Source organism: Caloenas nicobarica, chromosome 5 (genome assembly GCF_036013445.1).
Source record: "Caloenas nicobarica isolate bCalNic1 chromosome 5, bCalNic1.hap1, whole genome shotgun sequence".
NCBI classification, from domain to species: domain Eukaryota; kingdom Metazoa; phylum Chordata; class Aves; order Columbiformes; family Columbidae; genus Caloenas; species Caloenas nicobarica.
The window spans coordinates 54,216,825-54,243,685 of NC_088249.1; the positions used below are offsets into that span (position 1 = coordinate 54,216,825).

General features: G+C 42.6%; 2 protein-coding genes and 1 long non-coding RNA gene across 5 annotated transcripts in view; 2 read left to right on the plus strand and 1 right to left on the minus strand.

The window, feature by feature from the left end:
* Window positions 1-2,083, minus strand: part of NUCB2 (nucleobindin 2) — a 28,264-nt gene extending 26,181 nt beyond the window's left edge. The window contains exon 1 of the mRNA XM_065635295.1: window positions 1,793-2,083. The gene's annotated coding sequence lies outside the window, so the exon portion shown is untranslated. The remainder of the gene's footprint in view (window positions 1-1,792) is intronic.
* Window positions 2,084-2,296: 213 nt separating this feature from the next.
* On the plus strand, window positions 2,297-10,920 carry LOC135988922 (uncharacterized). Its single transcript, XR_010606250.1, has 3 exons — window positions 2,297-2,920; window positions 6,885-9,699; window positions 10,422-10,920. It is a non-coding gene; the product is annotated as an uncharacterized LOC135988922 (long non-coding RNA).
* An 11,754-nt stretch (window positions 10,921-22,674) lies between these two features.
* Window positions 22,675-26,861, plus strand: part of PIK3C2A (phosphatidylinositol-4-phosphate 3-kinase catalytic subunit type 2 alpha) — a 52,429-nt gene continuing 48,242 nt past the window's right edge. For all 3 annotated transcript variants that reach the window (XM_065635571.1, XM_065635572.1, XM_065635573.1), the window contains exon 1: window positions 22,675-22,763. The gene's annotated coding sequence lies outside the window, so the exon portion shown is untranslated. The remainder of the gene's footprint in view (window positions 22,764-26,861) is intronic.

Genomic DNA, 26,861 nt, shown 5'->3' on the forward strand with positions numbered 1-26,861 from the left:
ATTCACATTGTTCTACTACGACACGATGTATTTAAAGACAGACATTAATTTTTAAAATCTTTCCTATTCTAGAATAAAATACTGCCACCATCCAAAAGATTACAGTAGCAAAAAAGGGAAAACACATAATCACAGTTAGGAGGTACCGTATGTAATCAGGGTAATAATTTGTGGTCCATGGTGGATTTTGCACTGTGACTGTACAAGACCATTGTGTCTTGACCCCAAGACATATGACAGTAAGAAATACAAGTGGATCTTAAGAGCTCACAGAAATGTAGGCTTCTCCCATAAACCTTTCATGAGTCTTAAGCAGAAGTCCATAAAAGTTACAACAAAACCTGGTTTCAAATAATTTTTGAGTGCCTCTTCATCTCCTATCCAGTCTTCAGAGTAGGAATCTCTCCTGTACTGCTCTGTTTAGTTGAGAGGGACCATGACTTCAGAATTCAGGGTAGAACTGCACCAACACTGACTGAGTCAACTACAGGACTTTTCTTCAGAGTGGGAGAAAACAAGATGACAAACAAAACCCAAAGCAAACCTCCACGTTAAACTTGATACTGTGGTGTACTTGTGCTTCATCGTTGTTACCGTGATGATCTAATTTTGAAAATGCTGGACGTTATTTCTCCACAGCAAATACTTACAACTCAAACAACAGCGGCTTTTTCTCCTACAGGCTGAGTAAAAAGTGTTGCCAAACATGAACTCTTTTGAAAACCATAGCCACGCTCTTTTCAGGGGAAAAAAAAGAAAAAAAGAAAAAAGAAAAAAAAGAGAAAAAAAAGAAAAAAGAAAAAAGGAAAAGAAAGAAAAAAGAGAAAAAGAAAAAAGAGAAAAAGAGAAAAAGAAAAAAGAGAAAAAGAAAAAAGAGAAAAAGAAAAAAGAGAAAAAGAAAAAAAGAGAAAAAGAAAAAAAGAGAAAAAGAAAAAAAGAGAAAAAGAAAAAAGAGAAAAAGAAAAAAAGAGAAAAAGAAAAAAGAAAAAAGAAAAAAGAAAAAAGAAAAAAGAAAAAAAGAAAAAAGAAAAAAAGAAAAAAGAAAAAAAAAGGAAAAAAGAAAAAAAAGAAAAAAAAAGTTACCTCTCTATGGCCATGTTTCAACCTTTTCCTCTTTCAGAATATTTTCTGAGGACAGGGGCTAGCCTGACACGGGAGGATTTCACCCAGCTCCTGCAGTGGTACTACAGTCAGCACAACGCTGGAAAGCTATATACTCTAACGAAACCGGTCTAGTCTCCCGGTCAAAGCAGGCGAAGTTTTTACTGCGGATGTGCAATTAGCAACCAGTCAAGACCTCGCTGCTCCTGCCAGGTATGCGCTAGTTTCTGCCGTAGCGTTAAAGCCGAGCGCTTACGCGGCGGCAAGCGGGGCTGCTCGAGTGTCACTTCCTGAACAGCCGCTGACCGGCGGGCGGCCCCGCGCACAAAGGCCGCGGGGAGGGACGGAGGGAAACCTGGGCAGCCGCCTTCCCGGCGGCCGGTTGGGCGCCCTCGGCCCAACTTCACTCGCTCCCCGCTGCCGGCACCCCCACCCGGGAGACAGCCCCTCGCTCCGGCCCGCCCGCCTCCCGGCACCCCCGCGTTACCGTTATTCCGCGTTTTCAAATCTGACAGGGGGGAGCGCGCTCCCTCCGCCCCGCTCCCGCGGCGGCCAACGGCTCCTCCTGACAGGAGCTGCCCCGCCGCGAGGCCTCCGCCCCGCTCCGCGCCCGGGGCGCCTCCCGCCGGCCCCCTCCGCTGCCGATGGGGGTCCCGCCGCCCGCGAGGCGGCCTGGCGCTGGCGACGCTACCTTTCGGTGCCCCTGCGGCGGGAGAGGAGCCGCTGCTTCTTAAGGGCAAGGTGTCTCCTGCGCGCGGGGATGAAGGGGGTGTCCCCCGAGCGTCCTCCCGAGGATCTGCGGGGCTCGGCACCGCGGCGAGGCCCACGGCGGCGCGGTGCGGTACGGTACGGTGCGGTGCGGTACGGTACGGTACGGTACGGTACGGTACGGTGCGACGCGACGCGACGCGACGCGACGCGACGCGACGCGACAGCCCCGCGGCACTCCGGCAGCCCCGGTCCCGTTGTCATGGGGACAGGTCCCGCCCCTCGAAGCGTGGGGATTGGCCGGCTCTGACCCACGCCCGTGCGTCGCGGAGGGCTCTGATTGGCCGGTGCCGGACGCCGAGGCGAGATTGCGCGAACGGCGGGGCCGCCGCACGGCCGCCTGCGCCGGGAAGGTACGTGGCGGTCGCCGCGGGGGCGGGCCCGGTCGCGCGCCTCTGGCGTCACGGGGGAGGTGGGGACGCACCTGGGCCGCTCCGAGGGGACGGTTAGCCCGGGGGGGACAGCCCGGGGACTCTCCGCCCCGACACCCGGTGGGTTACCCGAGCCCTGCTTCAGCCCAGCGCCGCCGCCCGGCCCGGGCCGCTGTGTAGCGCACGCCTCGGTTAGCGGTGGGCGATCCTGACGGGAGCCCCGGGCTGTGGTGTCTGCGGGCCCGCGCTGGGGCACCGTGCCGGCTGCTGAGCACCCCCAGCTCACCCCTGTGCTGCCGTGAGCGGGAACTGATCCCGCCGCGCTGCTCCTGCCCGCTCGGTCCGTGGCGGGAGCGCGTCTGCTGCGGGGACAGCGACATCGGGAAAAGCTCCTGCTGCTGCCAGCCACTGGAGCTGCTCGTGGCAGCTCCCTTCTCTCCGATGTCCGCAGTGGGAACGCTGACCCTTCCCTTCTTGCCCCTTGTGAACATTTGCTCCTTACGCCAAAAGGCGTTTTGTGCAAACCTTCTCTTAGTTGCAGTAAATCGTTAGTTACGTGTCCAGTCGTGAACTGATGTATATAAACTGATACATATACACTCATAAAGCTACTGGAGAGTGTCCAGAAGAAGGCTACGAAGTTGGTGAAGTGTTTAGAGCAGAAGCCGTATGAGGAGCAGGTAAAGTCGCTTGGTTTGTTCAGCCTGAAGGAGACTGAGGGGAGACCTCATCGTGGCTACAGCTTCCTCACAAGGGGAGGAGGAGGGGCAGGCGCTGATCTCTCTGGTGACCAGTGACAGAACCCGAGGGAACGGCAGGAAGATGTGCCAGGAGAGTTTTAGGTTGGACATCAGGAAAAGGTTCTTCCCCCAGAGGGTGGTGGAGCCCTGGAACAGGCTCCCCAGGGAGGTTTCACAGCCCCAAGCCTGACAGTGTTCAAGAAGAGACTGGACAATGCCCTCGGACACATGGTGTGACCTGTGGGGGTGTCATATGCAGGGACAGGAGTTGGACTCTATGATCCTTGTGGGTCCCTTCCAACTCAGGACATTCTATGATATATGAATAGTGTGGCCAGCATGACTAGGCAAGTGATTGTTCCACTGTACTCAGCACTGGTGAGGCCGCACCTTGAATACTGTGTTCAGTTTTGGGCCCCTCACTACAAGAAAGACATTGAGGTGCTGGAGAGAGTGCAGAGGAGGGTGATGAGGCTGGTGAAGGGTCTGGAGCACAAGCCCGATGAGGAGCAGCTGAGGCAACTGGGGCTGTTTAGCCTGGAGAAAAGGAGGCTGAGGGGAGACCTTATCGCTGTCTACAGCTTCCTGAAAGGAGGTTGTAGCATGGAGGGCGTTGGTCTCTTCTCCCAAGTAGCAAGTGATAGGACGAGAGGAAATGGCCTCAAGTTGTGCCAGGGAAGGTTCAGATTGGATATTAGGAAAAATTTCTTGACAGAAAGGGTAGTGAAGCACTGGAACAGGCTGCCCAGGGAAGTGGTTGACTCACCGTCTCTGGAGGTGTTTAAAAGGCATTTAGACGAGGTTCTTAGGGACATAGTTTAGTGTCAGAGTTAGGTTATGGTTGGACTCGATGATCCTGAGGGTCTCTTCCAACTGAAATTATTCTATGATGCTATAAAATTATAGGGATATTAACCAAAAGCGTGTCACAGGCTGCACAAGCATGAGTCGCTGCAGGCAGGGGATGGTGCTCTGCCCGTGTGGCAGCGACCCAGCAGCCTCGCCTGCGCGGTGTCAGCAGCCGCTTACCTGCTGGGGCAGGAAAGAAAAGCTCTAGTGCTCTGGGTGATCTTTGGCCATAACTGACTTCTCTGGCCTGCTGGGAACACAGTCAACCTCCCCTTTTGCAGCTTATTTTAAGGTTATCGCCTGTCTCATGCTTCTCTGCCATACTGTTTGGTCTTCTGTATTTGAACAGATGTTTGCAAGGCTGCAGGATAGATCCATTTGCTGCTATTTAAAATAGATGTGCTTTTTTTTTCTTTTCTTTTCTTTTTTTCCCTGCCTCTACTACAGTGAAGAAGGGTTCCATGGGGGAGAGATGGAAATTTTTTAAACAAGTATTGGCGTCAAGAGGAAAAAAGCTGTGTGGAGCTGTGCACTTGTTGCTAATGGTAGTATAGTACCTCCAGTGTTGTTTTCCCCAGTCAGGCACAAAGTTGTGTTCTTCAACAGCTGCTCAATAATATATATAATGATGAAAATGTTTATGGCCAGTTTATGCCAACAGCCTATAAATCAACAGGGCATGCAGGCAGTCGCCCAGTTGCTGTACTGGTACTGGTCAATACATGAGAAGCCCTGCATGTCTGAATGCAAGAAAATTCATCTAGGTGTATACTGTGAGATTAAAATACACTCATTGTAATACAATGACAAGGTTTGTTCTGTTAAGTTTTCCTGCTTTATTTCTAAATCAGTTTCTAAATTTCTATCTGAATTTCTAAAGCAGTTTTTTTTCTTCTGTTGAAAGTTACAAGATGGTGTTATGAGTATTGAGGTTGATTCTCTTTCTTTCGGCTCCTCCTGCTTTTTTTTTTTCTTAAATCCTTTGGGTTTGTGTGTTGGTTTTTGAGTCCGTTTAGCTCAGATATCTCCTCTGGGTTTCACCTGACAGCTTCTAAATCTGTTTGGTTGCTGGTTTAGATGGTTTAAAAGACACTTTTTGGATTTTTAAACGTTATTCTGGTTTCAACATGCAGGAAACTGCAAGGTTTGAAAACTGTTAAGTATTGCAGTGTTGTAACGGAAGCAGTTACCTTAATCTGAGATTGAGAAACACTCTTCTTAATTCTGGAAATAGCATGGCCAAGTGGAAGAAAGGACTGTCTTTGGCTACCGTTTTTGTTGCACTGTTCTAGTACGTCAGTAAATATGGGTAGGATTTCAAGAGGGCTGCTGTACACCACAGTACGCTTGATACTTTTTGCTCCTATTTTTATTTTATGGAAGATCATTGGTAGTACTCCCATCAGCAAAATGAAGAGTTAGGTATTCAAATGCCTCACAAGCATCAGTCCTAAACTCTGGCTCCTAAATCTCTCTCTTCTGCCTCTCTGCTCTGGGAAGCACAGCGGCAGATGCTGCTTTTGCCATTGACAGCAGCAAATGTTATTTTCTCAGGGTGAAAGTGGGTAGAAAAGGTAACTTACTAGCATTAGTTTGTGTTTTAACCACAGAGTAAGCTGATGACTTCAAGGCTGGTGCTAAAGTTCTTTCCCTGCAACCCTCTCCTCCTACCTCCCTGCAAGTTCTGTCCATCTGAAGACGCAGTAGAGACAGAAGCCATATGATAACTTCTTTCATTTGAATTAGGAAAGGACACCTACAAATGAGAACAGAGTTTATTCTCCATGCCTCTATGGCCATGGCAGTGCTGGTGTTGAAAAACTCGTGCTTAATGAGCACAATGTGTGGTTTCCTGTGACAAGGACCTGCTGGCCGCAGAGCTGTGGCTGCTGAAGTCATTTGCTGTGTTTCCCAACAGCAGTGAGTTCACAGACCCGAAATGGAAATAAAGTAGTTGTGGTAAAGTTAAGGGTGTCATGGTTAAGTGCCCGATTTATCAGATGTGAGGGGGCTGTTGACTTCATATGAAAGTGGCAGGCAAGAATGCAATTAATTCTCTGGTGAAGCTCTGCCGTGGCTTATGTCTCCTTGGGGAGGCACCGGTTTTAGAGGACTTGTAGGAGTTTCTGCTTAGCTTAGTGTATGCCTGTACATTTTCTTTCTCTGGGTGACCTCTGCCTGGAATCTTTCCCTAGTTTCAACAAGGACAGCTCATGTCTTACTACCTTTTTTTTGTTGTCTTTTTTTTTTTAATGTATAAGCAATTGGAAACTTTTTATCCAAATGTAGTTATTGGTTCCGCTTGCTTATTGGTTCTGGTCGTATCCTGGCTTTCAGGAGACTGTTCAGTACGAGATTTAAGTATTTTGTGGGTGTTGTCTCCTGTTATAACAGGGTTAGGTTTTCTTTAAACAAAATGACTTCCTTACATTTAAGCCCTGGTATGAATATCCTGTCTGAAAACAGTGTAGAGGAATTATGCTGTAATTTTAGCAATTGCTTTTATTGCATAGTCTGTCTTTTACATAGGAAAGAATATTTGCCTCAAAGTTTGCCAGATCTTCTGTTGTCAACTTATACATAGATGGTCTTACTCTAGTAGCTGTGACATGGGACTGATCTACTATTCCTTGTACAACTGAGATGAATTTACTGTGGCTAGATACATCTCTCTGTTGTAGAACTGTAGTAGCATTGTATTTTACTTTCGGCTAGTACAAGCTTTTCTAGGAAATTAGATTTAGAACAAAAGACTCTGCATAGAACTAATCCAAATGTTGCAATTCAGAGCTGAAAACTGCAGTCACTTTCGAGAACCCCTTCCAGGCTGGGAGAAAGGAATATTTCTAACTTGTTTTGTGAGCCAAAAGTATGAATTGATTAAAAAGTTGCTGTGAATTAAACCATGAAATGCTCTTGCAGCAGGGCAGCTATTCTGTGCTAAACTTGACATACCTCAACCCTTAGTAGAAAAATCAAGTGGCAAGAATTTCTAGTTTTAGAAACAACCAACCAACAGCTGAAAGTTTTTGTTGGTTTTTTTTTTTTCTTGCAGGTCCCATTGCTGTTACAAGCCTGCTGCTTGGAGTGAAGATTTCTATCATTGCTTTGACTATTTCAGGATTGTTTTCACCCTCGGTCAATAACAAGCTGATATGTACTGTAGCCTCGTTAGTTATGCTACTTATTTTTCTCTCTGCAAATACTATGTGGCTACTTCGTTTTGGGGCTGGAACGTGGTTTAACTGGAGGGTGGAGAACCCCTGGGGCTGTGCCAGTGCCCCCTCCCATGATCTGAGGCACGTCTGGCAGCGGGACCACAGCCCTGGGGTGGGACGAGTGCCTGCAGCTGGGTCCCTTGGTGGATCTGCTTCTGGTCGTGTCATGTTATTAATTGCAACAAAAAACTAGATGGATTGTTCTGGTTAGTTATTAGTGACTTCTTATTGCTGTTTTGGTCTTAGTTATCTATTCAATGGCATATAACGAAAACCTATTTATTGCAACTCTTGAGAATTCCATTACACTAGTTAATTTGGAGAGGCAGGCAAAAAATCATTGTGTTCTAACATTGACCAAAACCCAAATTCTAAAATAAAAATGAATTATCAGTATAACTCTAGTCGTTTATATTACTGTAGTAGAAAGTCCAAGTCTCTTTTCTGTTAACTACTGAACAGTTCAGACACAGATAAGAGCTCTTTGTCTATGAAAGTTCATAAGTCTAAAACTGTCCTATATTATGTCTCATCTTCTGCCTCTTCTTTTTTGGGCATGTACCCACCTGGCTTTCAGCTGCAGCTTTCAGAACATTGTATTCATTTTCAGACTGATTTTTCTAATTTTAAAATTATTAAAAATATTTTTTCTCTTTCTGGATATTGTAAATGAAAGGAAAAATAAAATACGCTGTGCCTTTAGAAGTGGTTGAAAAGGATGAGGAGAAATAAATATTTTCATAATATAAACTTTTATTTACTGAATTTTAATAAGGTGGCTACTCTAGAACAAAAATAATAAATATTAGTCTGATCAAAGAGAGTTCTGTTTCAGTTGGACATGTTTTATAAAGGTAAACATGCTTAATCAGATTCAGCTTCTAAATTCAGCAACTCTTAAACAGAAATTTATCACTCAAATAACTTTATTTGGAAACAGGAATATTTAGGCCTTGGTGCAGTAAAATATTTAAGCATATGTTTAGGTCTATGCCTACTTCCTTTTGAGTATTTGTTTACATTTCTGTAAGATTTTATAAATAATATTTTTCTAAGTGAGCAAACCAGCAACTCAGGACTTTAGGTTGGAGATCAGGCAAGGGAGCCTTCCTTGAAAATTTCAGCTCTACACTGGTTAAAAAAGGAAATAAATAGACAGTTTTCTGTAGGGTAAGATTATTTACATGCACATTTACAAAAATGCCTTTAACTAGAACTGAGGCAAGACCCATAATGTATTCAGAAGGGAAGAACAGTAAATTGAGAAGAAAGTCTAGTTTCAAAAAAACCCCAAAAAACAACCAGGTTTCACTGTTTTGAGGGTGTAGAAAAATATGAATACTGGTACAGGACATGAGGATAATCTCATACTTGAAGCAACATGGAAAAGTCACAAAGAGAAAACAGAAGAGAAATGATATCTTGCTTAAGAGGGAGGTAAAACATCTGAGTTGGTACAAACTATTTTGGTGCTCTCAACTGAACAGAGGGTGGCTTGGAAATGAGATTATAATGAATAGCAGGAAAAAGAAGTAGTAAAAGGTAGGGCACAGCGGTTGCAGCAAGAAGTGTATCACAGCACTTTTTTGGCTTCTCATTCCCACTAATGGAAATATTTTTAAAAGCAGAAAAAAAGGCTGTTGTAAGGGCCATAGGGTGTATGTATTTCACACTAATCTCATGTGGAAAAAGAGATACCATAAATGGGTCATTAAAGGAAAATGTAGCACTTTATTCCTGATGTGGTTTTTATTTGATTTCTTGTGTGAATCAATATTTTATTACATATTTTTTCAAGTCATCTGCAGTTTATATAATGCCACTGTCATAAAGCCGTTGAGTAGCATCTGAACATTAGGCAAGGCTAAGTACCAGGTATTTCCAAGATTGTGGTAGTAATTTTTTAAAATTCCTATCTTTTAAAATTGTATCTGCTTCTGCCTTGTCGTAATTATATGCATGTGATGATCACGAAGTTATTGCAGGGGAAAAAAGGAGGAGTCAACATGGGGGTTTTATTCTTGTGGTGTTTAGGGGTTTTTTTGTTTATTTGTTATTTTTATAAACCTTGGACTAATGAGGGGAAGGCAGCAGAGATGTTTCCCAGGAATTTGCGCTTCAGCGTTATCACAAATGACCACAAAAGGGGTACAAAATGATGTGAGAGAGTTTGCTGATGACAGGGAATTACTTAGAGTAATAAAATTGAAAGCTGACCTTTACTTTAGATCTGCAGAGTATCTCGTGATACTTGGTAGCTGGGTGATAAATCAGCAAATGATATGTTAATAATGTAAACTGATTTGCCTTGAAGAAAAGGCTATCTTGGTTGGTTTTTTTTTTTCCATCCGAAATTGTAAGCTCTGGACTAGCTCTCTAATTGCTCAGCTTGCAAATGTGTAATAAGAATGTTCTGTGAAAACATCAGTGCAGTGCTCAGTGGTGGCCAGAACTGCAAGTTTCCCAATGCTGGGAAAATTACAGCATAAAATGCAAAGTGTTGTTATATTACTGCATAAATCCATTGTGCACCTGTATTGTAAATATGACATGCAGGTCTACTTCTGTGATGTAATGAGTGGCATGCTGGAGGTAAACAGAAATGTCTCATAAACCAAGAAAAAGCAATCAAGACAGGTGGCAGGTTCCAAGGTACGTGCTGAACGTTGCTACCTGTCTTTTGTTGATATTGCATGTTGCAGTTCTCAACTGTCTTCTGCTCTGTGAAGTTATCCCACCTGTTGGGCCGCATTGCAAATCAGAGTTTAAGTATAAGCTTTTTAACTGCTTTGTGGAGAAAGATGTGGTAGGATCTGACGTATCTCTGAGAGATTAAAGTTCAGAGCATACTTTCCACTTGGCAGTGCATGTTGTGCAAAGTACAGCTCTGCTCTCAGGGCACTGTGGGTGAAAAGTGCTATTACCTTGTGTTGTCGTGGATGGCACGAACCAAAGGTTTGGAGTTTTAAACTTAGTTCCTGGCAAGAATTTATCTTTAATTGCAGACAACGTAATAATCAGTGCCATTAGAAGAACTGGGTGTTAAAAATAGAAAATGCACAGCCAAAGAATGAATGATTACTTGTTTGAGCAAGAAGATCTCCAAGGATGGGGGGAAGCACGAGGGGGTGCAGCTGTGTGAGCGAGTGTGATTACTTATGAGCAAGGGCGCGAGGTGGAGCAGCACTCGGTGTCTATGAGCAATGGGCATGTGGGAAGCGTGTGAGTGAATGCAAAGAGGCATCAGTGCGTGTGCATACTGGTGAGTGTGAGCGAGCACACAGGTGAATGTGTGTATTGAGTGTTTTTCAGGAAATCAGAAAGCGAAGGATTTAAACCAGAATTTAAAAGCCATTCATTTTTGTGCCCCACAGAGATGTTTGTGGAGAGGTGGCCCTCACTCCCCACTCCTCTGCCTCTCTTGAAGTCTATTCATTTTTCCGTGCTACTCTTCCATGGGGAATGTGCTGAAGACCAAATCTTCTCACCCAGAGGGTGGTGGAGCCCTGGAACAGGCTCCCCAGGGAGGTGTCACAGCCCCAAGCCTGACAGTGTTCAAGAAGAGACTGGACAACACCCTCAGACACATGGTGTGAACTGTGGGGCTGTCATGTACAAGGGACAGGAGTTGGACTCAATGATCCTTGGGTGTCCCTTCCAACTCAGGACATTCTATGATACTATGATTCCAATGAAAGGGCAGCAAGAGCATTTCTGGTCTGGAAGCCATTTCCCCAACCTTTCTAGACTCTCCTCAGCATGAAACACCCTTTTGTCTGCTGTTTCATCTCGTTATGCTGAAATGAAATATGCATGTTTGTGGACATCTGTAGAATAGTGCTGACAATATTTACAGTTTTGGAAGCTGAAAATAAAACACAAAAAAATGTATCTGTGTGCTCATTGAAACAGTGAGTTATAGACTGGGCTCGTATTTGTTTCCTCACCCTGGAAAAAAGGAACCGTATTTAGCAAAAAGTATTGTTGGTGTCCTTGTTGGACCCCAACATTATCTTGTTCCTGAAAAACTTGCTGAGGAAATTTGAATGTTACAAGAATGGAAGGATATGGTTGCAAGTTCTGCTCCATCTTGCATTGTTTTGGACCCTGGCCATCAGGAAACATTTTGTCTACTTCAAATATGAAACACTTTCTGCTCAGTAGTATTATGAGAAAGATGTCAAAATAATCTCTGGCAAGGGGCGACTTTATTACAGAAAGGGAAATCATTTCAACTTTCCTTTCTTTGATGAAATTTTAAAAAGAGATTTCTACAAAAGATGTGCCGGGGGGAATTTGCATGTTTTGTATTGACCTACATAAACCCTAGTTAAACATACAAGTAGCTTAGAAGTTGTTTCATTCTGCTTCTGCCTCCTTTTGTACTTTAGCAACCATTGATCTTTACTCTTTGTCAATTTGTATATGTTTAATACTGCATGGCAGATATTTTTCCTCACCTCCAAAAGTATTCGTAAAAATCAGGCTTGGTGAGAATATTTAAGAGAGTGCTGTTTCTAATTTGTTTGCCTCTGCCAACCTGTGTGTCTAGAAAATGGAAATACAGACTTCTATAATACCTACTGCAGAGGAATGGAAATAAATAATAATGCAAGCTCTTTCAAAAGAAATTACATATCCTGGAGTAGGAAAACTCACAGATCAGTATAATGATTTGTTGTATAGCTTGAGCTTTATTTCAGAAGATGGACTTTATGTAGACATTTGCTTTGGTGTCTCTACTCCTAATTTTACTGAATGTATCTAATTTGGATGAAAAGTTACATGGTTCACCTGAATGGCTCATGTCACAGGGGAAAAGCAGGCAAAGAACAGTTTTTGAAGCAAAGGGTACAGAAAACCTTGTGTAGAAAGAAAGTCGGGATTGTTATATACGCCTGCAACTAACACTTTTAAGAATACATTTTTGCAGGAGCAGGAATTTAATAGTGATATAAATATAAAAGTAATACCTTTGAAATAATTTTGGAAGACCAATATCAAATCAATTGTGCAACTAAATGGCCATCACACTATAATTACTTAGGCACTGTTTTTTCCTACAGGCAGTTTTCATGTGAAATATTTTATGGCAGTGTTCATACTTATTCTGTGAAATAGGTAACTATTAAGCCAAGGTTTTCAGAGATTGTGAAGCAAAGAAGTGATTCCATGTTGTGGAGCAGCTACCACACTGGAAATAAAAATCAGAAGTTTTGTTTCCAAATCTGTTGATACAGCTTAGAAGTAAAAAAACCTGCCCTATGAACCAACACCTAAGAGCTTCCTGGAATTGGTTAGCTATGTGCTGCCTACTCTTCTGGTGTTGCTATTGGAATAAAGGTAGGTAATGCTGCCTTTCTTTGTGGTACTTGCTACAATTGCTGCAGGTGTTTACAGCTGGCAAAGGTAGTGGAGAGAAATGTCTGAGAGAGAGAGTGACCTATAAAATAGATCAGGACAACAATGATTCTTCTTCTGGAGCTTATTTGCCTATGCTGTCACTTCTGGCCTCACTCCCACGTTCTTCCATGTTCTATACCCTCCACCAATAAAAATGTAATGCACAAGGTAAAAGCTCTCATCAGTCTATCTGAAAGCAGCTGCAGTTGTTCCTTGTTTCACAAAACCACACTGAGATAACGGCCACTTTGCAGGCTGGTGAACCGAAGCCAAGACAAACTGGTTTGCCTGAACAAACTGCAGCTGTTGTAAAAGTGTTATCAAATGCTTTCTTCATCTAAGAAATGGTGCAGGTTCAGTTGCCTCAATACCAGGGGACTACAAGGCCTGTCTGCAACAAATCCTTTTCACCCATCCTTCTCTGGCAGGTCTGAGCCTCTGCCCAAAACTTCTTTTGGAAAGGGACATGTGGAGCCCCTGCAGCCCCTCGTGAAGACTCATCCTTCCCAGCCTACCCAACAAATCACACAGGTGTAACAGAATTGTGGTACCTGCAGAGATGGAAACAAATATTGCTTCCCATATGATTTTTAAATTAATAGTGTTTTTTCAGGTTTTAAGGAACTTTACCAACTAAAGTGACTGCACAATTTTTTTTTAGATACTCAAACGCAGTCTTAAGGCTTTATCATCTGGTCCTAAGGCAAAACTCCCTTCACATTAATGACTGCAGACGTAAGGTCTCTCCCAGGACTCAAGTTTTGGGCAAGCATTGATGTCTCGCATCAAAATACTCTGACTTTTGTACTGCTGAGGGTTAGGATTAGACTGCAGTCATGTTATTTAATAATTTAAGGATTTTTCAAACCCAGTAAAAATATCAGCATCAGACTTATCCGTATTTACGACAACAGCCCAAAGCATTCATTCCCAGTGATTAATAATCAGAGGGACATACAGTTTAAACATGTGTTTAAAAAAACCCCACCACCAACAACAAAACCGCTTTCAATAGAAGCTCTACCTCTGTCATCATATCTGTCTGCCTTTTGCCATTAGGCATGCAGTGTATTTATCTTTGAAGTCCTTTATTTGCAAAGGTGCTAATCATGCTATATTAGTACTCTCTAATTTCCACCTGTGCACTTAGTTGAGACCATAATACAACATCTGTTCTTTACCGATGAACTAATAGTTTCTAATGAGTTGCAGGGTCTTCAGTGTTGTAAAGGTCTGTTTTGACCCTAAATAACGTGAGCTAGGTCACTAAAATGCTAGGTGGTGCAATAACTTTGCGTGACATCCGAAAGGATATTTAAAAATTGTGAATACTTTTAAAGTAATTTAGGGTTAAACTAAACTTTCTGGAAACAATCTAATAGTTATGGAAGAGCCTGTGGGAAGCTGGCTCTTCAGACGAGTTCTAGTCTGAACCACGTGCCACCATGTGGCCTCATTTTCAGAGACTAAATATACACCAGGGTTTGCTGCAAATCCCTTTTATTGAGGGGTCAGATGGAATCTTAACAAATTACATTATGATACATACTGTCATGGAAATAGATATTTTCAGCTTTTTGCTCTGGTTCATTTCTTCATTCTTTCTTTGTCTGAATGCAACACAATAATAGCTTTTGAGACTGCCCAGAAGAGATTCTAAACTTTTGGGGAATGTTTTAGTTATCTGTGAGATTGACCCTGTTAATTTTGGTGCAAATACGAAATGAGTAAAGCTTAATTTCCACTAAAATCAGATTAAAGAAGGATTCTTTAAATGCTTTCAGTGTAAGCTCACTACAGCTGTCAGGCTGTCTGTCCTTTTCCTTAGAAAGCTATGGGGTGACAGCAAAGCTCATGAAACTGTGATGAGAGAAAAAAATAAGCACGTAGAAGTGGTATAATTGAGAACAGAAATTTTAATTTGTAGGATTTGTGATAGCAATAATAGCACTAATTTTAGAAAAAAAAAATATCTGTGTCAAAACCATATCTTCCCTCTTCAGTGAAAGCTGTATGCATATAATCCAGGGAATTCTCTGAGAGCTTGGGAATGTTTCTTACATGTTCAGGGTTGAAAAAAGTCCACTTCTGTCTGTCTTTAGAACAAGTTATTAAAGTCTCCCCCAACCAAAGAGAAAGATCAGAGATGATCAGTACTGGGTATTTTCTGCTGCTTTAGGGAAATGCAGTGGCCAGGAACTACATTTAAAATACTCATTGCGTGGTAGGGCCATTTTATAAGACTAACGTGTTCATCTTTAATTCAGATTTTAAATCTCATAAAGACTACTTGGGTTTAGAAAAAATTTGGCTTTTCTGACTCAAACATTATGGATTTTCAGCAGTTTTTAATATTAGATAGGAAATGGGCATTTTACTTCCTAATCTAATGACCAGGTTAGAGTTGAACTTGTTTTTAATAATGTGAGGCTAAGGACAGGATGACCTTGCTAACAGAGTATGAACAAATAGCTGGAGGACATAGCTTTTCATTAGTTTAGTATTTTAATACATGGTGTCTCACAGGTTGAGGATTCAGCCAGGTACCTTTGGGGGGTGCCAAAACATTGCAGGTGGATTCATCTATTAGTTTTAGTGCGATGAAGCAGAGATAATTTTGTTCTTTTAAGGCTATGCTTTCAGTGAACCCAGAGCAAAACTTCCGTTGATTTAAATAGAAAACCAAGATCATGCTTAATGCTACTGTGATGTGATCCTGACTTGGGTGATGAATTTCTACTCTTCCAAAAGACCACACAGTAATGTAATGGAAGTAATGTTTGCAGGTGACATATAGGCAATTTGATAATTTTTTTCTGAAACGTTTGGAATTTAGTTAAAATGAGATAGCTAAAGATTTTTCCATGAAGAAGTTTCAAAGAGTCACTAAACTGCTCTATACTTTCACCACACACGTGCATAAACTTAAATACCTGCTGCACTGTGCCAAATTAGGTATGGTGTAATAGGCAAGATTAGCCAATGACACTGTATTGAAGTGCTATACCCTTATCCATACCCTCTTCCTTATCTTTCAGCTACTCTTCAGTATATTTCTCAAGCAAAGGGCCATTGCTATTTAAAACTTAATATTACATTTATATTTGGAAAATAAGTAATTTTTCTTAACTTTAATACTGGGTTTGCAAGTGCTTCAATGCTGCTGGAGCACTGCTCTTAATTAGGATATTTCTCCATGGCCTGATGTGTCTCTGCCTCATTGCAGAAGGATGACTGTGGATCCCGAGAAGTTTTGCTGACAGGTCATTTCTCTGACACCTGGAAGATGAGAAGTGACGTTCCTTACCTGTTCTGCACACCCACACTTGGGTGCATGAGCCTGATCCTGACGGAGTGCCTGATACATTGGGTAGAATTATTCTGATGGTGAGTAGTATCCACAAAGACAGGGTTGGTAACGAGTCCAGAGCCGTGCAGTATGCTGATCAGCTTGAAGTTTCCCAGTGAGCACTGCACACATGAACACACACTATTTTTTTCCTCCAATGCACACAAGCTCCATGTCAAGTTGTTTAAGTGAGTTGTGACATGTTAATGCTGTTGGCTTCTTTCTGCTGAGGGCCAAGTACTGTAATCCTATCTGAAAAGTTTTCCATAAAACTTGGAGATCATTTTAATTAAAACAGTATCTGGTTTTGTCCCTCAAGCATGGGTGTCTTTCTACTTGTGAATGTAAACAGCAAAGGCAAGCAATAAATCCCTTTGAATAATGTGCCAGTACTCTACTCTTACATAACTGTCATTCCGAAGTAGAAGATGCTTATTTACCACTTAAAGCATGTTGGCAAGGATTTCAGGCATTTTGAATTAATTCTGCTGCTTCCAGAACATTCATTAGATAAAATCTGTTGAAATTTAACCAGTGACCCTTAACCCAAAACCAAGTTTTACAAATGTCCTTCAGGAAACACATTGTGTGCTTAACTTCCCCTATGAAAACTACAAAAAACTGTACACCAAAATACAAAGATTAAAGGCCAGAGCCATGACAGAATTAGACTTGGATAGACATATGAAAACTACCTCACTGAATGTACTTGATAGGATAACTTATTCTTAGCAATGTACACTATGTGACTACAAATAAATGCATGACATAAGGAATTGTTCTTTTTTTTTTTTTTTTTAAGAGTAGAATATTTCCATTGACTTGCAATGCTTGAAGAAGAACTGTGAAGTTGTGTTACTGATTAACATAGGGTTACTACAAGAAGCTTCATGCAATTAGCTCATACCAGAAAGAAAATATCAGATTTTGTGGTGAGGGCTCAGATCTTCCATGGAACTGCAGGAATCTGGGCAGCCAGAGAAGACCCTGTAGGCTGTTTCTCAGCAGCCTGCCAAAGAGATCGCTGTGCATGTCTCTTACTCTAGGATTCCTACTGGCAGTGCTGGTTTTATTTTGTTTGTTTTAATTCTTTGATGCAGGATAATTCAAGTGAGTAGTCAATATGAAGTTTTATCACCCTCTGCCTTTGGGTGTCTGATTAAGCATGACTTGCTGTGATTGGGATTTTAAATACCAGAAGTCTTCCCAATTACCTCAATTAGCTTTAGCCAAGCAATGATTGCTATTTCCAGGTACGCATCCTGTTGCCCGCAGTTTCTCCCTCAGGTTTTTCTGGCATCATTCTTACATTAATAGCCCTTACCAAAGCATATTATAAACTAACAACTATCCCATGGTACCTCCTGAGTATATTGCAGCACTGGCACAGTTTCTGTGTGCGTTTTCTAACTCTTCTACTTCCACTCCGTTTTAGGAATGTTCAGATGCTTAATTTTATTTAAGGCCTTCAAATGATAGAAATTGTGCGTATCTACATAGAACACGTCCTATCCAAAAAACATTTCTTATAACTTCTTATCTGATTATATAAACCGTGTATAAAAGGAAGTTGTATGAAAAAATATATCAAGTGAAAAATTATCACAGAATATTTACAGTAAAGCAAGTAGTGAAATGTATTAAATTGCTTTGTTCTTCAGTTCCCTGGTCCAGTAGTTCTTCTGGACATAATTTATTTTTTAAAATGGGGTAAATATGAAAAATCTTTTATGAATTTGAAACGTGTGCCCTGTCATGCCATTTTGAAGAGAATGTTGCCTAAATTGTGTGGGACATACCTAAATTTCCATGCCAAGATTTGTAATAGTATTTTGGCTCCTAGTGCCTCAATTCCCATTTACTGAAACAGGACCTGGGTCCTAAGAAATCAACTCAAGATTTTACTTGCACTTGAAAGTATTGTAAGTATTTTTTGATTGCGGAGCAGAATTTTCTCCTTACACTTGAGCCTTAAATATGTAACTTGTATATGTAGTCAGCTGAAATTACTGTATAGATTTTGAGAGCCATATGCAGACCTTAGACATGCTGAAAACACATGCAAGCTGTTGCATAACACTGAAACAATAAAAACATAACCATGGCCTATTTTCCTCTTTCATTCACTACTAATGTTGATATCCCCCTTTCTCCCAGAAAGAAATCCACAATGAAATATTCATAGCAACATACTGTTGAATAAACATCTGCAGATGTAAGCAATAGCCATTTAAGCTTGAATAAACACTGAGAACAAGTGAGTATTAGTAATAAAGTTCAAAATTACCAAGAAAAGGCATTATGAGACTACTCTTGGAAATTTTACTGAATTTTCAAAAGATATATTTTTGAGGAAGTAATACAATCTTTTGCTTTCTTTAGGAGTAAAAAAGAGCCTGTCTCCCTCTGCTGGTTTTCAGAGAGAAAAATACAATTTAGAGACTAAAAAAACATAGCTGAAATGTTGATACAAATTACCAGATGTTCCAGAATTAAGGCTTAAGACTTGTTGCCTTTAAATACATAGTAGTCACTTGGAGGACACTAGAACTGCCTGTCTTGCTTAGCTGAGGACTGGTAGATTTTTGCAGTAGTTACTCTGTTTAAGCTAATAGTTTCTCAATATTTAACATGATTTCTTTATATGTACATCTTTAAGAAAATAAAACTCGAGATAAATTTAAACTTTAATTCAAACATCACTGAATCTTGTGGCTATCCTGAAGAGCAGCCTAATATTTGAGTCATACATGTAGATGCATAATTTTCCTTTTCTGGATAGTCTGAGCTAATGCACTTTATAATTCAAATTAAGCCTTTTTCTTTCAAATATGAGCTTCTAACCTGCTACATAAATATAAGTCACGGGCCATAACGTTTTTGAAGGCCACACACAAGTAGCTACAGTGCTGAGCACAGCTTGGCAGTTATGACAACTGCATGGGCTTTGTCTGACTTGTGCTGGGACTGCAGTGTTGAGGCCGCTGCTCTGGGATGGGTACCCACACCTGGCCAAAATGCAGCGTTGCCCACCCAGCTGAGCTGTGAGCCCCGCGGTGCTGTTCCCCCAGACCGCTCCACGAGGCAGCGAGACACCCACGCGTGGGGTGTGCCAAGGAGAGCGGGTCTGCGGGACAGGGCGACCTGTGTGTTGTAATCTCTGCCCCGATGAACAATGTTTGGGGATTTCCGTGGAACAGACGCGCTGCACAAAGGAGGTACCATGTTCTGGTACATGTCATGAAAAGACATTTTTGTCCTTGGTAGAAAATGCTCCATCTTCCTATTTCCAGAGGAAACACATTTGTCCTTTAATGGTCCCTGTGCTACTACTAACAATTTCTCATTCACAAAAATAACACTCTAACAATAAAAATCAAGTTTGTTCCTTCCAATTAGTTAAAGGCAAGTAGCAATTCCAGTAGTTAAAATAAGGCATTCAGCTATTAAATTTGGAGAGCTTACATAAATGCATTTTAGGCTGAAAAGAAAACGAAGGAATTTTGGTTTTAAAGTAATTTTTTAAAAAAACTTTCTATGTGTTATCTTAACCAAAACACATTTGTTATGCCTTGTTACATGTAGCCATCCTTTTGATCTGGGTAGACATCAGGCTTCCTTGTATCCTAAGTATTGTTTTAAAAGCCATTTGCCAGCTGTGGTTTGTCATATTTCCAGTTAATACTAGTGTCAGTATAGTTAGTTACACAAGTCAATTCAATTTTTGCATATGTTGTGCTGGAATTCTTTTGTGAAGTTTGAGTATCAGGGTAGTGAGCATAGCACTTACTTTCTCCAAACATTTGACCAAATTCTCTCATATTTATTCTGGCTGTAGTATGCAATTTTAAATTTCAATTAAAATGTTACTTAATAAAGTTGTATGGATTTTTACTCCTTGTCTATCTGCACACTTTTTTTTTTTTTTCCCCTCCAAGACAGCTTTACCAAGTGTCTCTTGAAAACTCCCAGGGCAACCGTGGCGCTTGGTCAATGTATCACAGACAACATGTATAGTAGCCAGGTGGTGAGACTGCTGAGACACACACCTTGCGCATTGTATTTACATAGACATATTAACTACTTCCTGTATGAGAAATACTTTAAAACTGACGTAATGTTATCATGTGGGAATGTGTAACTTTTAATTATCCACCCATAAGCAAGTCTGCAGGCTATGTCATTGTTCCTTTCATTGACTCAACTGTCTAGGGGATACTGTCGTTTTACCTAGAAGCTGGGCTTCCGCTGCCAAGCAGTTCTCTCTCCTGAAGCAGAACTATTTTGGCTGCCAAGCTATGGAGAATGCTACATGGCACCTGATATACAAATGCCATTTCTAAAACTGGCTGGTACTGCTGCTAGAGCTCACCTGATCGTTGGTATATATTTAATATGAATGCAGCTGAGAAACTATGAAATCAGAGGCAAAAGTACCAGTGTTGGAGTTGCTCTTCAGCGTAAGGGGTGAAAGCCAGGGAAGGAATAGCATATTCAAGTTTGTAATTTAGTGTGATAAAAACAAATCAGTACCTATTGAACATGAAGTAGAATTTGGGGTTTATGCAATCTTTTGTAACCTAGAATATTTTACAAAAATGAGATACGTCAAAAAGGATGGGCTTAAGTTATTAAAACACATACAAAATAGCAGGAAAATTTCCTGACAAGAAGGAAATAATTTCTAAGGGAAGTCACAGCAGGTTGTTACAGTTAGACTGATAGACAGACTTGATAATAGTCTAAAATTATGCCCTAATCTGTAGAATGAACCAAATCATCTTTCCTAGCTTGGCTTTTATGATTCATATTTGACCTGGACTTACTGTCATGTATTACCTAACATGATGGGGGTTAGTCAATCAAACAGTCATGATCTTGTTGAAATTGTTGGATATGGTAGCTGCCTTTCATTTAGGCTAAGCAGGTTAATGCTCCTTTGGTTAGTGAAACACGGAAAAATGATTGTCCCAGAGCTAACCACTGTGGCCAGTGACTTGGAGGTACAACCCAGAGCAGTTTAATGTGACCCATGTGAGAGGGAAAGCGGCACAAACACCGTGGGAATTGGTTTGCACCAGGAGGTGCTGGTCTATTAGGATCCCAGTTAGAAAAGCACTCTGCCTCTGCAAGTATCATTTAAATTGTTTTTTATTAGAGCCAGCACTGGAAAGAAAGAGAGGGTAGCGTAGATAATCCTACACCCCTACAGCTGCTGGGAGCCCTCAGTTGTGCAGCATCAAACAGGTGCAGCGCACTCTGCAGGCTCCATCCATACAAAAGGGTTTCCTGTTTCAGTCATTATAGGATTTTCTAAAATAAAACAATTCTACCCGTCATTTCTACTGCCAAACAGAATGGGTGTTCACATGGGAACGTCTTGCTGCACTTTTAGATAAAGGCAAGGCCGCGCAGGTGGTGTTATCACTGGTACCAAGTGGGAGCTGCCTGCAGACTGCTGTTCCAACAAGCTGTAACATCTGCCCTGCAGCCGAGAGACAGCACAGCCCAGGACTGAAGGCACAGGCTGCCCTGATGTCGTGTGGGTCACCAGCTCCTCCACCTACAGTGGTCTCCTGGCCAGGACCATTACAGGAGCCCAACAGAAGAGGTGGCCAGGAGACACGACTGCCAGGACAAAAATCGAAAATGCAATCAGAAAAGCTGGTGTACATGGACAGACAGTCTGGAAAGAAACCTGGAACTTGGGAGCAAAGTATATGTCTTCTACTGGTGCTCCATTCTGTGTTCAAAAGTGGAGCAGAATTGGGCTATCAGTTGTAAATCCTGGAACAGCATTTGAAAGGATCCATTTATCCTCTTAATAACTGACAACCCGATAGGCATGAACTGAAACCTTTGATTATTTTAACTAGTATCCCCTGAATGGACGGAATATAAAATTCTATTCCTGGAATTCTTTTGCATCTACATTAAAAACTGTATTGTTATTTTTAAATGCCTGTTATAACTTTTAATTTGATCTTATGAAAGGCCCATTGTCTAAACTTTGTATAAAATCCCACACGCAATACTTTTGAGCATACTCAAAGTATTATATTCTTTTGAAGCTATTGTGAAGGTCAAACCAAAATATTGTTTTTGAGATGCGTTGGTACGCCAGGAAGGCTGGGGTTGACAACAGGGATCTGTGGGGGCCGGCGAAAATGCTTCTGAAGTTAAATTAAGCAAAATTCCGTTTAGCGGAACATGTCGTTCCGAACAACTGGAGTCGTCAACTGGCAAGTGACGAAAAGTGTTTCTTTCCACAGCTAAACCCCACGTGCTGCGGAGCACCCGGGTTCCAGCAGCGTCGCTCCGCGGCCTGTTCCCCGCTGCGCGTCGCGCCCGGCCGGGCCGGACCGGGCCCTGCCCCCGCGGCCACGGCGGAGGAAGCGCCTTGTACCCGCGGCTCGGCCCCAGCCGCCCGGCCGGACGTTTTTTGGTGCGTTGTGCAAGTTTCCAGTCATGCCGAGCATTCTTAGGAAGATCGGGCGATAAGGGGAGGAAATGACGGAGAGTCACCTCAGAGCCGCCCAGCCCCCGCTGCCGTGGCCACAGCGGCGACGCTTCCAGCCGGGCCCCCGCCGGCCGTTAGCGGCCCGTTTCCCCAGCGGGGCTGGACCCTCGCTGCCCGCCGGGCCCTGCAGCGCGCCGCGCCGCCTGGGCGGGGGCAAGGGGCACAGCTGAGGCGGCGGCCGGGCGGGCTCCCCGGGCAGGCTCCGAGTGGGGCGGCCTGCGCCCCGCCCCGCCCCGCCCCGCCCGCCCATCTCCTCAGGGCTGCGCCCCGCCCCCTCGCCCGCTCCAGCGCTGCGGGGCGGGGCCGGAAGTGAGCGCACGGCGGCAGCGGCGGGAGGGGAGGGGAGGGGAGGAGAGGGGCTGCCCAGCCTGGCGCGCGTTCCCGCGGCGGGAGCAGGAGGCTCGAAGGGAAATGGCCGTTGCCGCGGGCCGGCGGCGCTGCGAGGTGGGTGCCGGGAGCCCGCCGCGGGGTGTCGGGGCGAGGTTGGGGCTCTGCTCTCTTTCTCCCGTCCCTCCCTGCCGGTGTCCTTTTGCCGCCCCCCCGCCTCTTCTGCCGCTTCGCCCTCTCCTCCCTCAGGGGTCGCGGCGCCGCTCCGCAGCCCTCGGCCTCCGGGCGCTGCCGGCTCGGCCTCGGCGCCGGGCCGGCCGGTGTTCTCTGCGCTGCCGGGGCGGCACCTGCGAGCGGCGGGGCCCGGGGCTCGGGCAGCGGGGCCGGGGGCAGCGCCGCCCGCTCGGCTCGTCCCGTCCCCGCCGCCTCGTCTGTGTCCGGGCTGGTGCGAGGCGGAGGCGCTGCCTGCGCCGGGGACCGGGTCAGCCATCTGCGGTGTCTGCCGCTCTGGAGCGGGGCCGTTTGCACACGGGGCCACCGTTCCGAGGCGTCCCGAGGAGCCGCTTGTCCTTCACAGCACCCGCGGTTCTGGAGCCGCTTTGTGAACCTGAGGGTGAAGTCTCGGGGCGGCGGGTCGTGAGCAGGAGCCACTTGGGGAGGCTTTAGGGGGCCCCAGCGCTCGCCCTGTGTAGGGGGAACCTCAGCAGCCGCCAGAGAGACCCGCTGGGTTTACATTCCCTTTTTATTCACCTTCTCGTTGGCTTTTTGAGTGGGTTAACTAACCTCGGGTTGCAGCGTTGCTGTGGTTCCACAGAAGTTGGCTGTTGACAAAGCCGATCCTCACACAGCTCTGCTGTTTCCTCCGGGAGGTTTTCGGTTACTCGTAGTTACACATGGAAGCCCGTAACTGGCTTACTGCTCACAGCTTGACCGAGTTTATTATTCTGCATCAATGCAGTTAAAAAAGGTATACCTGCGTCTTTGTTAGCACTAATGACCTCTCACTAACAGCTACACTGCTCTTGCAGAAAGGGAGTACGGTAGTAAGATGCACTCCAAAATAAAGAGCTTGGAAGAAAAGAAACATTCTGATGTTCTTCCTCATCGTTGTATTACTTATTGAAAATGTGGTCCTAGAGCATTGTGCAGTTAAGCTGATCTGGGGTAGGGGAGAGACGCAGAGGTTTTAAATAACAGTCTTGCATGTTTAGTGCAAATCTTTTTCCGAAGGGAACTGAAAAATCAAGAAAAAAAAAAAGTGTGATGTTGGTAAAAGATGTTGTGCAACACCTACTTAGAGTATAAACTGTGTTCAAGAGTAGTGGTGGTGGATGATTTATGAAGAATCCAAAGGGGAAGTAGAAATGGGGTGCAGGGAATGAAATCTGACATATGAAACTTTTTGTTAGTTGGATTTGTTAGTTTTGAAGGCAGTTGTGTCCCTCATTCTGCCAATAGTGGGAGTGGGCCTGCAAAAAACTTTGTGTCGGGGAGGACAATAAGTTGCTCAAATTTGGATCATTTGGTGGCGGGAATGGGGCTACAATGCACACTAAGTTAATTTTTTTTAACTGAAAGCAAGTCGAAGTTAAACTAAAGAATAAATGGACAATAAAAGAAAGTTGTATAAAGTAACAAATACTTGAGGTTAAATGGCCTTTTGTTGAGGAAAAAAATAATATTCTCTTTAGAGTTCCATCTGCTTAAATGTTGCACTGTATTTGAACAGTCTTTCACATAAATATGCTTGTTTATAAAAATACATAGAAGGTCTCAAGAAAGATTTAAAATTCAGATTGATTTTAAAAAATAGATTTGTCCTACTTAATAAGAATATAATAGTAATCCTGATTTAAAAACTTGACGTTCCTTTTTCCTTTTGGAGTGTTATTGTAATCATTAAGAACTCGAACATAAAGGTTCATCAGTATAGATAATCAGTGTATATAAAGATAAATTGATGATTTTGTTATTTTTATCTTTATTGAGTAGCTCTCTATATACCAACAAAGAAAAATGAATGCCCTAAATGGAAAATTATGCATTTCAAAATGTCAAGTAAAAAAAGTTTTCTGAATTTGTGTTCCTCTGCTTCTAACTTCTCAAACCAAGTTAACTTGAAACTGCTGATATTTCTTATCTAGCGCTGCTATTGTATCTGCTAGCTAGCTGAAGAAAATTGAATTAAAACATTGCTTAGAAAGCCAAACATGCCGAGGTGATGTTTTAGGGTTTTTTTGTTGTGTTAGGCTGTTGTGGGACTAAAACCAGACCAGTCTGGAGCTATCAAGAAAAAGGAATGCTAGGTTAGAGCAGGATTGCATGTTGTTTGTCTTTAAACTCCTGAACAATCTTTAGGCTATCTTAATGGAAGCTTTAAAAATTGTAATAAAGTAACATTGGTAGGTAGGACAGTGTAAGCATAATGCTAACGTGACTAGAATTCATGAAGTATAGCATGTGTTTTAAGGTTAGCTGTAATGACATTCAGATAATGATCTCCCATTTTTTATTATAGAAGTATTGCCTTTCAGTGTCTACAGTTAGTGCAGAAATTACTGTAGTATTCATTTTTAGAATAGTACAACACACTTAAAAAGTAGAGAGTATAGCACAAATGTAAGTTGTTTGCTTTGTGGAAATGCAAACTGTAAACATTGTTCTATTTTAAGTAGAAGATGTGGATGTGTAATTACTTACCAGAACCAGAGTTCAGTTTTTATCAGCATGACATCAGTCATCTAATACAGTATTCATCCAGGCCCTTTGTACATGAGAAGGTTGCTGTGATGTCAGTTTTTGCAGAAGAATGCAGAAGCTGTTTCCAGACTGGACAAGCGAGGGAAGGAGGAAATGTTTCAAAGTGTGCCACTAATGATAAATCTCACTTAATCTATAATACATTTAGAATAAAATGTTTTCCTCAAAGCTCACATTAAAAAAAAAAAAGTTTTGAGGAATATTACTTTGATCTATACCTTAGTAGAAATGCAACCTGAAATTATTTACCTTGAGTCAGTTTGGTTTGTTCCAAGTGGTGGTCACTTCAGCGTGCTTTCATTGAGGAAACTGAAGTAGAGAGAGAAGGTATGTCTGCTTATTTCATTAAAATTGTAATTTTCAGGTGTGTGGCATCAAAGTTATAAATGAAACATCACTTATAAAAAAACAACCCTAATTGAAACCTTACAGTATGTGGTGTATGAGGACCTCACAGTTTTTATGTTAACAGAATGTCACTAGTTCAGATCTCGAGGTTGTTCATCGCATGATGACCTAGATGAAATAATTTGGTCCATATAGAGTTGAAAGCTCGTAGGTTTCAGTATTGTAGTTGATATTAATAGTTATAGGAGGTGCACTGAGAACAGATCATCAGTAACTGATATGGTCTTCTACTTGCACAGTAGTCACAGCAGAAAGGCAGAGACTGGTGAGAGTCCTGAGTTACAAGGTGAGTGCTGAAAGTTTCCATGAGTTCAGCATGCAGCTGGACAAATTCCTGGAGGGAAAAATCCATCAGAGGTCTTAATATTAGAGGAGTTACCTCAGGATTCAGGAAGTCCTAGAGTGGCAAATTAGTGAAGACTAGAGGAGTATTTTGAGGAAGTGTCATTGCATGATTGCCTTGGTTTAACCTTTTTCCATTTGCATTTCTGCAACCACTCATAGAGACAAGTTAAGGATGAGATGAACCTTTGGTCTGAGTGTAGCCATGCTGTTCAGTTTTCTACCAGTGTAGTGTTAAAAAAAAAAGTAATAATTGAATCAATATATCTAATAAGCATTTAGTATTTTCTAATGTATGAAGCAAACAGGTATATGTGAACACTGCATTTGTTCTGTTAATAATCAACAATTCTCCTTACTACTTTCATAAATACTAGGTTTGTGTCTGAGAAGCATCTGCTGGTTGTGATTGAAACTGTGCAAGTTTCCTGCCTGAGGGGAAACTTGTCTGCTGAACCAAGTGGTAGAAATAATTTGGCTACTGCAGCAGAATTGCATTTGGTTAGCCTAGTAGGTTGATGCTAATACAGTGATATGGAGTTAAATCTGGGACAGAGCTGTGGTGGCGTGGTTTTGTCTCCTTGCTCTACTAGTAGTTTTGATTATGTTTTGTTGAAGGTGTAGACTGTGTGATGCTGCACAGGGAATAGAATAAGATCTTTGTGCGGGAGGGTGGTTTTCATCTCCCTGTGTTAATTGTCACTG